The following is a 12,068-nucleotide window of genomic DNA, read 5'->3' on the forward strand; positions in this document are numbered from 1 at the left end:
AGCTAAAATGGATCATATTGGAGCTAACGTAGGTAAAAGGATCATATAGGAGCTAACATAGGTAAACTTGCTCATTTTGGAGCTAACCTAGTTAAAATGGACCATATTAGAGCAAACCTAGGTAAAATGGGTCATTTTGGAGCTAACTTAACTAATTATGCCATTTTTGAGTGAACTAAGCATATTATGCCATTTTGACATAAGTAAGCTAAGTATAGGTCTTTATTTAGCTAACCTAGGTAACTAAGCATATTAGAGCTATTTTAGTTAAGTATAGATCATTTTAGAGCTAAGTAAGCTAATTATGTCATTTTGTAGGAAGATTGGCTAAGTCTAGGTCATTATGGTAACCATTTTGGAGGAAATAAAGCTAAGTCTAGGTCTTTATGCATTTGGTAGGCAAAACACTAGAGAAATGTTACCGTCATCACAGAGGTGAAGGGCCGGTCAGGTTTACGCCAGTGTCAGATGAAGAAGGACCGGTGGTGGTCGGGGTTGCGCCAGTGCAAGACGGAGAAGGATCGGTCAACGCTTGTCGGGAGGCATGCTGCACCAAAGATCATTTGCAATGTCTCGTTAGCATGATGCAACTGAAATTTGAATACTAGTAACTAATGACCATTCAAATAAAACTCACCGTGTCCGCTATACCAATCTGAGGCATCCACGAAGGGGTATGGCCGTTTTTCTCGCACACGGTCTGCACATTTTAGTTCATGAGTCGGTGATATTAGTTAGTAATGAAACGAACATTACATGCATGATTTGGCTAATAAGCAAGAGAAACTTACCACGAGGAGCTCGTATAGGGCCCAGTGAGACGCGTCGTTCCGGTTCCTCTCCTCCTCCAGCATCCTAGCCGTCCTCTGCTCCAGCTCGGTCTCCCTCTCCTTGGTCTGCCTGTTTGCCTCCGCCAGAAGCTCCTGGGCCCTAGCCTCGATGGTGAGGTCCACTAGCCGTGGTCGAGGTGGTATGTCAGGAAGAGACCTCGCGTGGCGCTTCTTGATCTCCGGGAGACTGCTAGGACAACGTATCAGTCCATCCCCAACGGCTACCGATCCATGTTTCCTCCCATCACCAGATAGCATCACGAGGTCTGTATCAAAAGGACGTTGGCTTGGGTTGAAGTAATCGCCTTTCGTCGCCTTCCCCTAGTCTCTGTACCTCACGAGCTTGTTGTGGGAGGAGATGTTGGTGAAGCTCTCTGGATGATCGAGATCATCCTCAGAGAATGCCTTGGCCTTCTTGAACAGGGCCATGTGGGCCATGGCATAGAGGTCGTACAGCGGTGGCACTTCCTTCTTGCTGTGTTTCGCCTAAAATAGAGGAACAACATATTAGTTAAGGGCTGAAGCTAGCATGAAGAATGAAATTGCATGAATCATTAAAGGCTGAGACCACATACCCAGTCATCCCCGTACTCAAACAGTTGGAGCTCCCTTAATGGTGTGGCACACCTTGCATTTGGGAACGCTTATCCCTGGCCTTCTTGTGTTCGGCTAGCCATTGGGGAGAGCACCACTCATCCACCAATGCCTCCCAACAGTCCATCAAATCCGCACACCATCTCGGGGGCACCTAAGTTTGACAAAGAGAAATTTCAGCGCTATGCCTACAAATGAAATCAAGGAAACTAAGTACAAGGCCTTAAGAATAGTTAATTACCTCCATGTACTTCTCCTTACTCGTATACTTGAGGCGGCACTTCTTCTTGGCCCTCCTAATGTTATTCGAGGCGTAGTAGTCTCGAACAGCCTACACCCTAGCCTTGTGTCATAAGTTTTGAAGTAGGCGCTTGCACTCAGCTTCGATAACCCTAGCCGCCTCCGCCTCATGTTCCTCATCAACCCTATAGAAGGTCTGCAGTCGAACAAGACAACACTGATTAGTACAATCACTAGGTAATGTTGAGTTTTAATTCTATAAAGTAGAAATTACCCAAAACCGCCGCCTCACAATGATGGCCACCGTCTCGCACACGACACCGTTAACCCTCTCCTCTAGCGGGGCCGGGGCAACCACGTACAGCTCCCAGCTCATTGCTAGCTGTGGAGCCTGACACTCACCGAGCAACGTGACCCACCCCGGGAAGTGGTGACGGACTAGAGTACCAAGGACCTGGTTGGGCCTGCGGACACCATCAGGGTGTATCCAACCCCTGCAGTATGACAAGGCCAACACATTAGATATTGATTTGAAGAAACATGAAGGACAAAGGTTAAAACAGAGTAAATGCACTTACTTCAACCCGTTAGGCTGAATCAACTGTTGGGGAACGTAGAAGAATTTTAAAATTTTCTACGCATCACCAAGATCAATCTATGGAGTCATCTAGCAACGAGGGAGAGAGGAGTGCATCTACATACCCTTGTAGATCACGAGCGGAAGCGTTCAAGAGAACGGGGTTGATGGAGTCATACTCATCGTGATCCAAATCACCGAAGATCCTAGCGCCGAACGGACGGCACCTCCGTGTTCAACACACGTACGGAGCGAGGACGTCTCCCGCGCCTTGATCCGGCAAGGAGGAGGGAGAGGTTGAGGAAGAGGGCTCCAATAGCAGCACGACGGCGTGGTGGTGGTGAAGCCGCAGTACTCCGGCAGGGCTTCGCCAAGCTCTTATGGAGGAGGAGAGGTATTGGGGAGGGGAGGGGCTGCGCCTTGGATGTCGTGTGCAGCCCTCCCCTCACCCCTCTATTTATAGGGGAAGGGGGCCGGCTCCCTCTAGATGAGATCTAGAGGGGGGCGGCGGCCAAGGGTAGGGGGGCTTGCCTCCCAAGCAAGGGGGCGCCCCCTTAGGGTTTCCCCCCAACCCTAGGTGCATGGGCCCTAGGGGGGTGTGGCGCCCCAGCCCACTTGGGCTGGTTCCCTTCTCCATACAGCCCATAAGGCCCTCCGGAAGAGGTGGCCCCTCCTGATGGACCCCCGGAACCCCTCCGGTGGCCCTGGTACAATACCGATATGCCCCCGAACCTTTCCGGCGACCGTATGACAACTTCCCATATATAAATCTTTACCTCCGGACCATTCCGGAACTCCTCGTGACGTCCAAGATCTCATCCGGGACTCCAAACAACATTCGGTAATCACATACAAGTCTTCCTAACAACCCTAGCGTCACCGAACCTTAAGTGTGTAGACCCTACGGGTTCGGGAGACATGCAGACATGACCGAGACGACTCTTTGGTCAATAATCAATAGCAGGATCTGGATACTCATGTTGACTCCCACATGATCCATAATGATCTCATCGTATGAACCACGATGTCAAGGATTCAATCAATCCGTATACAATTCCCTTTGTCAATCGGTACGTTACTTGCCCGAGACTCGATCGTCGGTATCCCAATACCTTGTTCAGTCTCGTTACCGGCAAGTCACTTTACTCGTAGCATGATCCCGTGATCAACCACTTGATCACATCGAGCTCATTATGATGATGCATTACCGAGTGGGCCCAGAGATACCTCTCCGTCATACAGAGTGACAAATCCTAGTCTCGATTCGTGCCAACCCAACAGATACTTTCGGAGATACCTGTAATGTACCTTTATAGTCACCCAGTTACGTTGTGACGTTTGGCACACCCAAGGCACTCCTACGGTATCCGGGAGTTGCACAATCTCATGGTCTAAGGAAATGATACTTGACATTCAGAAAAGCTACAATAAATGAACTACACGATCTTTGAGCTAAGCTTAGGATTGGGTCTTGTCCATCACATCATTCTCCTAATGATGTGATCCCGTTATCAATGACATCCAATGTCCATAGTCAGGAAACCATGACTATCTTTTGATCAATGAGCTAGTCAACTTGAGGCTCACTAGGGACGTGTTGTGGTCTATGTATTCACACATGTATTACGATTTCCGGATAACACAATTATAGCATGAACAATAGACAATTATCATGAACAAAGAAATATAATAGTAACCATTTTATTATTGCCTCTAGGGCATATTTCCAACAGTCTCCCACTTTCACTAGAGTCAATATTCTAGTTACATTGTGATGAATCGAACACCCATGCAGTTCTGGTGTTGATCATGTTTTGCTCTAGGGAGAGGTTTAGTCAATGGATCTGCTACATTCAGGTCAGTATGTACTTTACAAATCTCTATGTCTCCATTTTGAACACTTTCACGAATGGAGTTGAAGTGACGCTTGATATGCCTGGTCTTCCTATGAAACCTGGGCTCCTTGGCAAGGGCAATAGCTCCAGTGTTGTCACATAAGAGAGTCATCGGGCCCGACGCATTGGGTATGACTCCTAGGTCGGTAATGAACTCCTTCACCCAGACTGCTTCTTGTGCTGCCTCCGAGGCTGTCACGTACTCCGCTTCACATGTAGATCCCACCACAACGCTTTGCTTGCAACTGCACCAGCTTACTGCCCCACCATTCAAAATATACACGTATCCGGTTTGTGACTTAGAGTCATCCAGATCTGTGTCGAAGCTAGCATCGACGTAACCCTTTACGACGAGCTCTTCATCACCTCCATAAACGAGAAACATTTCCTTGGTCTTTTTTAGGTACTTCAGGATATTCTTGACCGCTGTCCAGTGTTCCATGCCGGGATTACTTTGGTACCTTCCTACCAAACTTACGGCAAGGTATACATCAGGTCTGGTACACAACATAGCATACATGATAGACCCTATGGCCGAGGCATAGGGGACGACACTCATCTTTTCTCTATCTTCTGCCGTGGTCGGGCATTAAGCCGTGCTCAATCTCGTACCTTGCAATACAGGCAAGAACCCCTTCTTTGACTGATCCATTTTGAACTTCTTCAATATCTTGTCAAGGTACGTACTCTATGAAAGACCAATGAGGCGTCTCGATCTATCTCTATAGATCTTGATGCCTAATATATAAGCAGCTTCTCCAAGGTCCTTCATTGAAAAACACTTGTTCAAGTAGGCCTTTATGCTTTCCAAGAATTCTATATCATTTCCCATCAACAGTATGTCATCTATGGCTCGCCGATCATCGGGCAAGTCAGTCAAAGTCCATACTTCGTTTTCATACATGGATCCTAACTCGGATTTCATGGCTTCCAGCCATTTGTCGGAATCCAGGCCCGCCATCGCTTCTTCATAGTTTGAAGGTTCACCGTTGTCTAACAACATGATTTCCAAGACAGGGTTGTCGTACCACTCTGGTGCGGAACGTGTCCTCGTGGACCTACAAAGTTCAGTAGTAACTTGATCTGAAGTTTCATGATCATCATCATTAACTTCCTCTCTAGTCGGTGCAGGCACCTCAGGAACATTTTCTTGAGCTGCGTCACTTACCGGTTCAAGAGGCAATACTTCATCAAGTTCTACTTTCCTCCCACTTATTTCTTTCGAGAGAAACTCTTTCTCTAGAAAGGACCCATTCTTGGCAACAAAGATCTTGCCTTCGGATTTGAGGTAGAAGGTATATCCAACAGTTTCTTTAGGGTATCCTATGAAGACGCATTTTTCCGACTTGGGTTCGAGCTTTTTAGGTTGAAGTTTCTTGACATAAGCATCGCATCCCCAAACTTTTAGAAACGACAGCTTAGGTTTCTTCCCAAACCATAATTCATACGGTGTCGTCTCAACGGATTTTGACGGAGCCCTATTTAAAGTGAATGCGGCAGTCTCTAAAGCATAGCCCCAAAATGACAGCGGTAAATCAGTAAGAGACATCATAGATCGCACCATATCTAATAGAGTGCGATTACGACATTCGGACACACCATTACGCTGAGGTGTTCCAGGTGGCGTGAGTTGTGAAACTATTCCACATTTTCTTAAGTGTGTGCCAAATTCGTGACTCAAGTATTCTCCCCCACGATCTGATCGCAAGAACTTGATTTTCCTGTCACATTGATTCTCAACCTCACTCTGAAATTACTTGAACTTTTCAAAGGTCTCAGACTTGTGTTTCATTAAGTAGACATACCCATATCTAGTCAAGTCATTAGTGAGGGTGAGAACATAACGATAGCCACCGCGAGCCTCAACACTCATTGGACCGCACACATCAGTATGTATGATTTCCAATAAGTTGGTTGCTCGCTCCATTGTTCCTGAGAATGGAGTCTTGGTCATTTTACCCATGAGGCATGGTTCACACGTGTCAAATGATTCGTAATCAAGAGACTCTAAAAGTCCATCTACATGGAGCTTCTTCATGCATTTGACACCTATGTGACCAAGGCGGCAGTGCCACAAGTATGTGGGACTATCATTATCAACCTTACATCTTTTGGTATTCACACTATGAATATGTGTAGCATTACGCTCGAGATTCATTAAGAATAAACCATTCACCATCGGAGCATGACCATAAAACATATCTCTCATATAAATAGAACAACCATTATTCTCGGATTTAAATGAGTAGCCATCTCATATTAAACAAGATCCTGATACAATGTTCATGCTCAAAGCTGGCACTAAATAACAATTATTGAGGTTTAAGACTAATCCCGTAGGTAAATGTAGAGGTAGCGTGCCGACGGCGATCACATCGACCTTGGAACCATTCCCGACGCGCATCGTCACCTCGTCCTTCGCCAGTCTCCGCTTATTCCGCAGCTCCTGCTTTGAGTTACAAATGTGAGCAACCGCACTGGTATCAAATACCCAGGAGCTACTATGAGTACTGGTAAGGTACACATCAATTACATGTATATCACATATACCTTTCGTGATGTCGGCCTTCTTGTCCGCTAAGTATTTGGGGCAGTTCCGCTTCCAGTGACCACTTCCCTTGCAATAAAAGCACTCAGTCTCGGGCTTGGGTCCATTCTTTGGCTTCTTCCCGACAGCTTGCTTACCGGGCGCGGCAACTCCCTTGCCATCCTTCTTGAAGTTCTTCTTACCCTTGCCTTTCTTAAACTTAGTGGTTTTATTCACCATCAACACTTGATGTTCCTTTTTGACTTCTACCTCTGCTGATTTCAGCATTGAATATACCTCAGGAATGGTCTTTTCCATCCCCTGCATATTGAAGTTCATCACAAAGCTCCTGTAGCTCGGTGGAAGCGACTGAAGGATTCTGTCAATGACCGCGTCTTCCGGGAGATTAACTCCCAGCCGAGTCAAGCGGTTATGCAACCCAGACATTTTGAGTATCTGCTCACTGACAGAACTATTTTCCTCCATCTTACAGCTGAAGAACTTGTCGGAGACTTCATATCTCTCGACCCGGGCATGAGCTTGAAAAACCATTTTCAGCTCTTCGAACATCTCATATGCTCCGTGTCTCTCAAAACGCTTTTGGAGCCCCGGTTCTAAGCTGTAAAGCATGCCGCACTGAACGAGGGAGTAATCATCAGCACGTGACTGCCAAGCATTCATAACGTCTTGGTTCTGCGGGACGGGTGCGGCACCTAGCCGTGCTTCTAGGACATAATCTTTCTTGGCAGCTATGAGGATGATCCTCAGGCTCCGGACCCAGCCCGTATAGTTGCTGCCATCATCTTTCAGCTTGGTTTTCTCTAGGAACGCGTTGAAGTTGAGGACAACGTGGGCCATTTGATCTACAAGACATATTGTAAAGATTTTAGACTAAGTTCATGATAATTAAGTTCATCTAATCAAATTACTCAATGAACTCCCACTCAGATAGACATCCCTCTAGTCATCTAAGTGAAACATGATCCGAGTTAACTAGGCCGTGTCCGATCATCACGTGATACGGACTAGCCAACATCGGTGAACATCTTCATGTTGATCGTATCTTCTATACGACTCATGCTCGACCTTTCGGTCTTCCGTGTTCCGAGGCCATGTCTGTACATGCTAGGCTCGTCAAGTCAACCTAAGTGTATTGCGTGTGTAAATCTGGCTTACACCCGTTGTATTCTAACGTTAGAATCTATCACACCCGATCATCACGTGGTGCTTCGAAACAACGAACCTTCGCAATGGTGCACAGTTAGGGGGAACTCTTTCTTGAAATTATTGCGAGGGATCATCTTATTTAAGCTACCGTCGTTTTAAGCAAATAAGATGTAAAACATGATAAACATCACATGCAATCAAATAGTGACATGATATGGCCAATATCATTTGCTCCTTTTGATCTCCATCTTCGGGGCTCCATGATCATCGTTGTCACTGGCATGACACCATGATCTCCATCATCGTGTCTTCTTGAAGTTCTCTCGTCATCTATTACTTCTAATACTATGGCTAACGCTTTAGCAATAAAGTAAAGTAATTACATGATGTTTATGTTGACACGCAGGTCATAAATAAATAAAGACAACTCCTATGGCTCCTGCCGGTTGTCATACTCATCGACATGCAAGTCGTGATTCCTATTACAAGAACATGATCATCTCATACATCACATATATCATTCATCACATCCTTTGGCCATATCACATCACAAAACACTTGCTGCAAAAACAAGTTAGGCGTCCTCTAATTGTTGTTGCAAGTTTTACGTGGATGCTATAGGTTTCTAGCAAGAACATTTCTTACCTACGCCAAAACCACAACGTGAATTGCCAATTTCTATTTACCCTTCATAAGGACCCTGTTCATCGAATCCGATCCGACTAAAGTGGGAGAGACAGACACCCGCCAGCCACCTTATGCAACTAGTGCATGTCAGTCGGTGGAACCGGTCTCACGTAAGCGTACGTGTAAGGTTGGTCCGGGCTGCTTCATCCCACGATGCCGCCGAATCTAGATAATACTAGTAACGGCAAGCAAATTGACAATATCGACGCCCACAACTGCTTTGTGTTCTACTCGTTCATAGTAACTACGCATAGACCTAGCTCTGATACCACTGTTGGGGAACGTAGCAGAATTTTAAAATTTCTACGCATCACCAAGATCAATCTATGGAGTCATCTAGCAACGAGGGAGAGAGGAGTGCATCTACATACCCTTATAGATCACGAGCGGAAGCGTTCAAGAGAACGGGGTTGATGGAGTCGTACTCGTCGTGATCCAAATCACCGAAGATCCTAGCGCTGAACGGACGGCACCTCCGTGTTCAACACACGTACGGAGCGAGGACGTCTCCCGCGCCTTGATCCAGCAAGGAGGAGGGAGAGGTTGAGAAAGAGGGCAACAAGAGCAGCATGACGGCGTGGTGGTGGTGAAGCTGCAGTACTCCGGCAGGGCTTCGCCAAGCTCTTATGGAGGAGGAGAGGTATTGGGGAGGGGAGGGACTGCGCCTTGGATGTCGTGTGCAGCCCTCCCCTCACCCCTCCATTTATAGGGGAAGTGGGAAGGGGGTCGGCCCCCTCTAGATGAGATCTAGAGGGGGGGCGGCGGCTAAGGGGAGGGGGCATGCCCCCCAAGCAAGGGGGCGCCCCCCTTAGGGTTTTCCCCCAACCCTAGGTGCATGGGCCCTAGGGGGGTGTGGCGCCCCAGCCCACTTGGGCTGGTTCCCTTCTCCATACAGCCCATAAGGCCCTCCGGAAGAGGTGGCACCTCCCGGTGGACCCCTGGAACCCCTCCGGTGGCCCTGGTACAATACCGATATGCCCCCGAACCTTTCCGGTGACCGTATGACAACTTCCCATATATAAATCTTTACCTCCGGACCATTCCGGAACTCCTCGTGACGTCCGGGATCTCATCCGGGACTCCAAACAACATTCGGTAATCACATACAAGTCTTCCTAACAACCCTAGCGTCACCGAACCTTAAGTGTGTAGACCCTACGGGTTCGGGAGACATGCAGACATGACCAAGACGACTCTCCGGTCAATAATCAACAGCAGGATCTGGATACCCATGTTGACTCCCACATGCTCCACCATGATCTCATCGGATGAACCATGATGTCGAGGATTCAATCAATCCGTATACAATTCCCTTTGTCAATCGGTACGTTACTTGCCCGAGACTCGATCGTCAGTATCCCAATACCTTGTTCAGTCTCGTTACCGGCAAGTCACTTTACTCGTACCGTAATGCATGATCCCATGATCAACCACTTGATTCGGGCCAACCCAACAGACACTTTCGTAGATACCTGTAATGTACCTTTATAGTCACCCAGTTACGTTGTGACGTTTGGCACACCCAAGGCACTCCTACGGTATCCGGGAGTTGCACAATCTCATGGTCTAAGGAAATGATACTTGACATTCAGAAAAGCTACAGCAAACGAACTACATGATCTTTGAGCTAAGCTTAGGATTGGGTCTTGTCCATCACATCATTCTCCTAATGATGTGATCCCATTATCAATGACATCTAATGTCCATAGTCAGGAAACCATGACTATCTTTTGATCAACGAGCTAGTCAACTAGAGGCTCACTAGGGACGTGTTGTGGTCTATGTATTCACACATGTATTACGATTTCCGGATAACACAATTATAGCATGAACAATAGACAATTATCATGAACAAAGAAATATAATAATAACAATTTTATTATTGCCTCTAGGGCATATTTCCAACATCAACCACCTCTAATCGCGGGTCGCCGGCATGGGCGGGAGCTTCGTACCACCACGCCGGTAGACCTTCTTGCCCTGCTCAACCAGCTCGCCATCGCTAAAACTATCGTCAGACCAGGTCTCCTCGCCATCAGCATGGCCACTAGTCTCTGGAGTCACCTGGGCGAAGACTCTGGGACCGGAGTCTCGTGAGACGAAGACTCTGGGGCCCGAGTCTCCTGGGACGAAGGCTCGGTGACACGAGGCTCGTCGGCCCGAGGCTCGTGGACCGGAGTCCAAGACGGGTCCAAGTCTGACGGCTCCACCTGAGACGGAGCATCCGGTGGTCTGGAGAATCAGCTTCGGGTGGCGACGAGGAAGGCACAACAGCCTTCCTACCTCTCCTGCCCCCACGTCCACCTCTAGATCCCCTCTTTGTCTTCCCCCGACCTCTCTCGACCGAAGAAGAAGGGCCCGCCTATGTCGCCATGCTGCCTACTAGCGCTCTATGAAGCTGCTAGGGTGTAATATAGCCACCCCTCCTAGCATGCGCCGAGGAAGAAGGAGCCTTGGAGCGCTCTCGACCCATGCCCACCATCTGTCAACACCTGCAATGACAAAGAGTAAACAAAATTAGTACAACATAAACATAATAAAAAATTTGGTGGGTGAAAACAACACCAAAACCCCTTTTCTGATATTTCAAGCTTTTGGAATATTTACGTAGGAAATATTCTCTATAAATTCCAAGAAAATTCTAGCATGTATGACAATGCCATATTTGGTTATCTTGCCAAGCATCATCTCTTGGAGAACAAAATGACATCACCAAAACCCCTCAAACTACTTAACCTAACTAACCTAACTAACCTAGTATAAAGATAACTAACCTAACTAACATAGAAAACAAAACTAACCTAACTAACACATTCTACTTATTCTAAAGATAACTAACCTAACCTAACTAACCTAGAAACTAACCTAACCTAGTCTAAAGATAACTAACCTAACCTAACTAACCTAGAAACTAACCTAGCTACCTAAATTGAACTAAATTAACCTAAAATAAACTCATTTCTCCCTCGATCTTTCTTTTTCTTCTTCTTCCTTCTTTTCCTTCTTCCTCTTGTCTTCTTTTTCTTCTTCATTTTCCTTATTTTCCTTTTTCCTCTTCACTTCTACTTTTTCTTATTTTCTTCTTAATATAAAAAACTAACCTAAAATCTAACCTACAATCTACTAACCTAAAAAAAGCTAACCTACAATATACAATCTACTAACCTAATTAAAGAAACTAAATCTACTAACCTAAAGCAACTAAATCAACTAACCTAAATGTACTAACCTAAAGCAACTAAATCTACTAACCTAAATCAACTAACCTAAAGCAACTAAATGTACTAACCTAAAGCAACTAAATCAACTAATTAACCTAAAGCAACTAAATCTACTAACCTAAATCAACTAAATCAATTAACCTAAAGAAACTAATTAACCTTAAGCAACTAAAACAACAAGAAAAAAAATAAAAAATAAAGGGCAGAACCTCACCAGGGGCGGAGAGGCGGCGGGGCGCGGCTAGACGGAGAGGCGTCGGGCGGTGGGGCGTCGGGGCGGCGGGCGGCCTAAGCGCCGGGCAGCGAGGCGCCAGGGCGGCGGGCGGCCTC

Source organism: Triticum dicoccoides, chromosome 7A (assembly GCF_002162155.2).
Source record: "Triticum dicoccoides isolate Atlit2015 ecotype Zavitan chromosome 7A, WEW_v2.0, whole genome shotgun sequence".
Taxonomy (NCBI): domain Eukaryota; kingdom Viridiplantae; phylum Streptophyta; class Magnoliopsida; order Poales; family Poaceae; genus Triticum; species Triticum dicoccoides.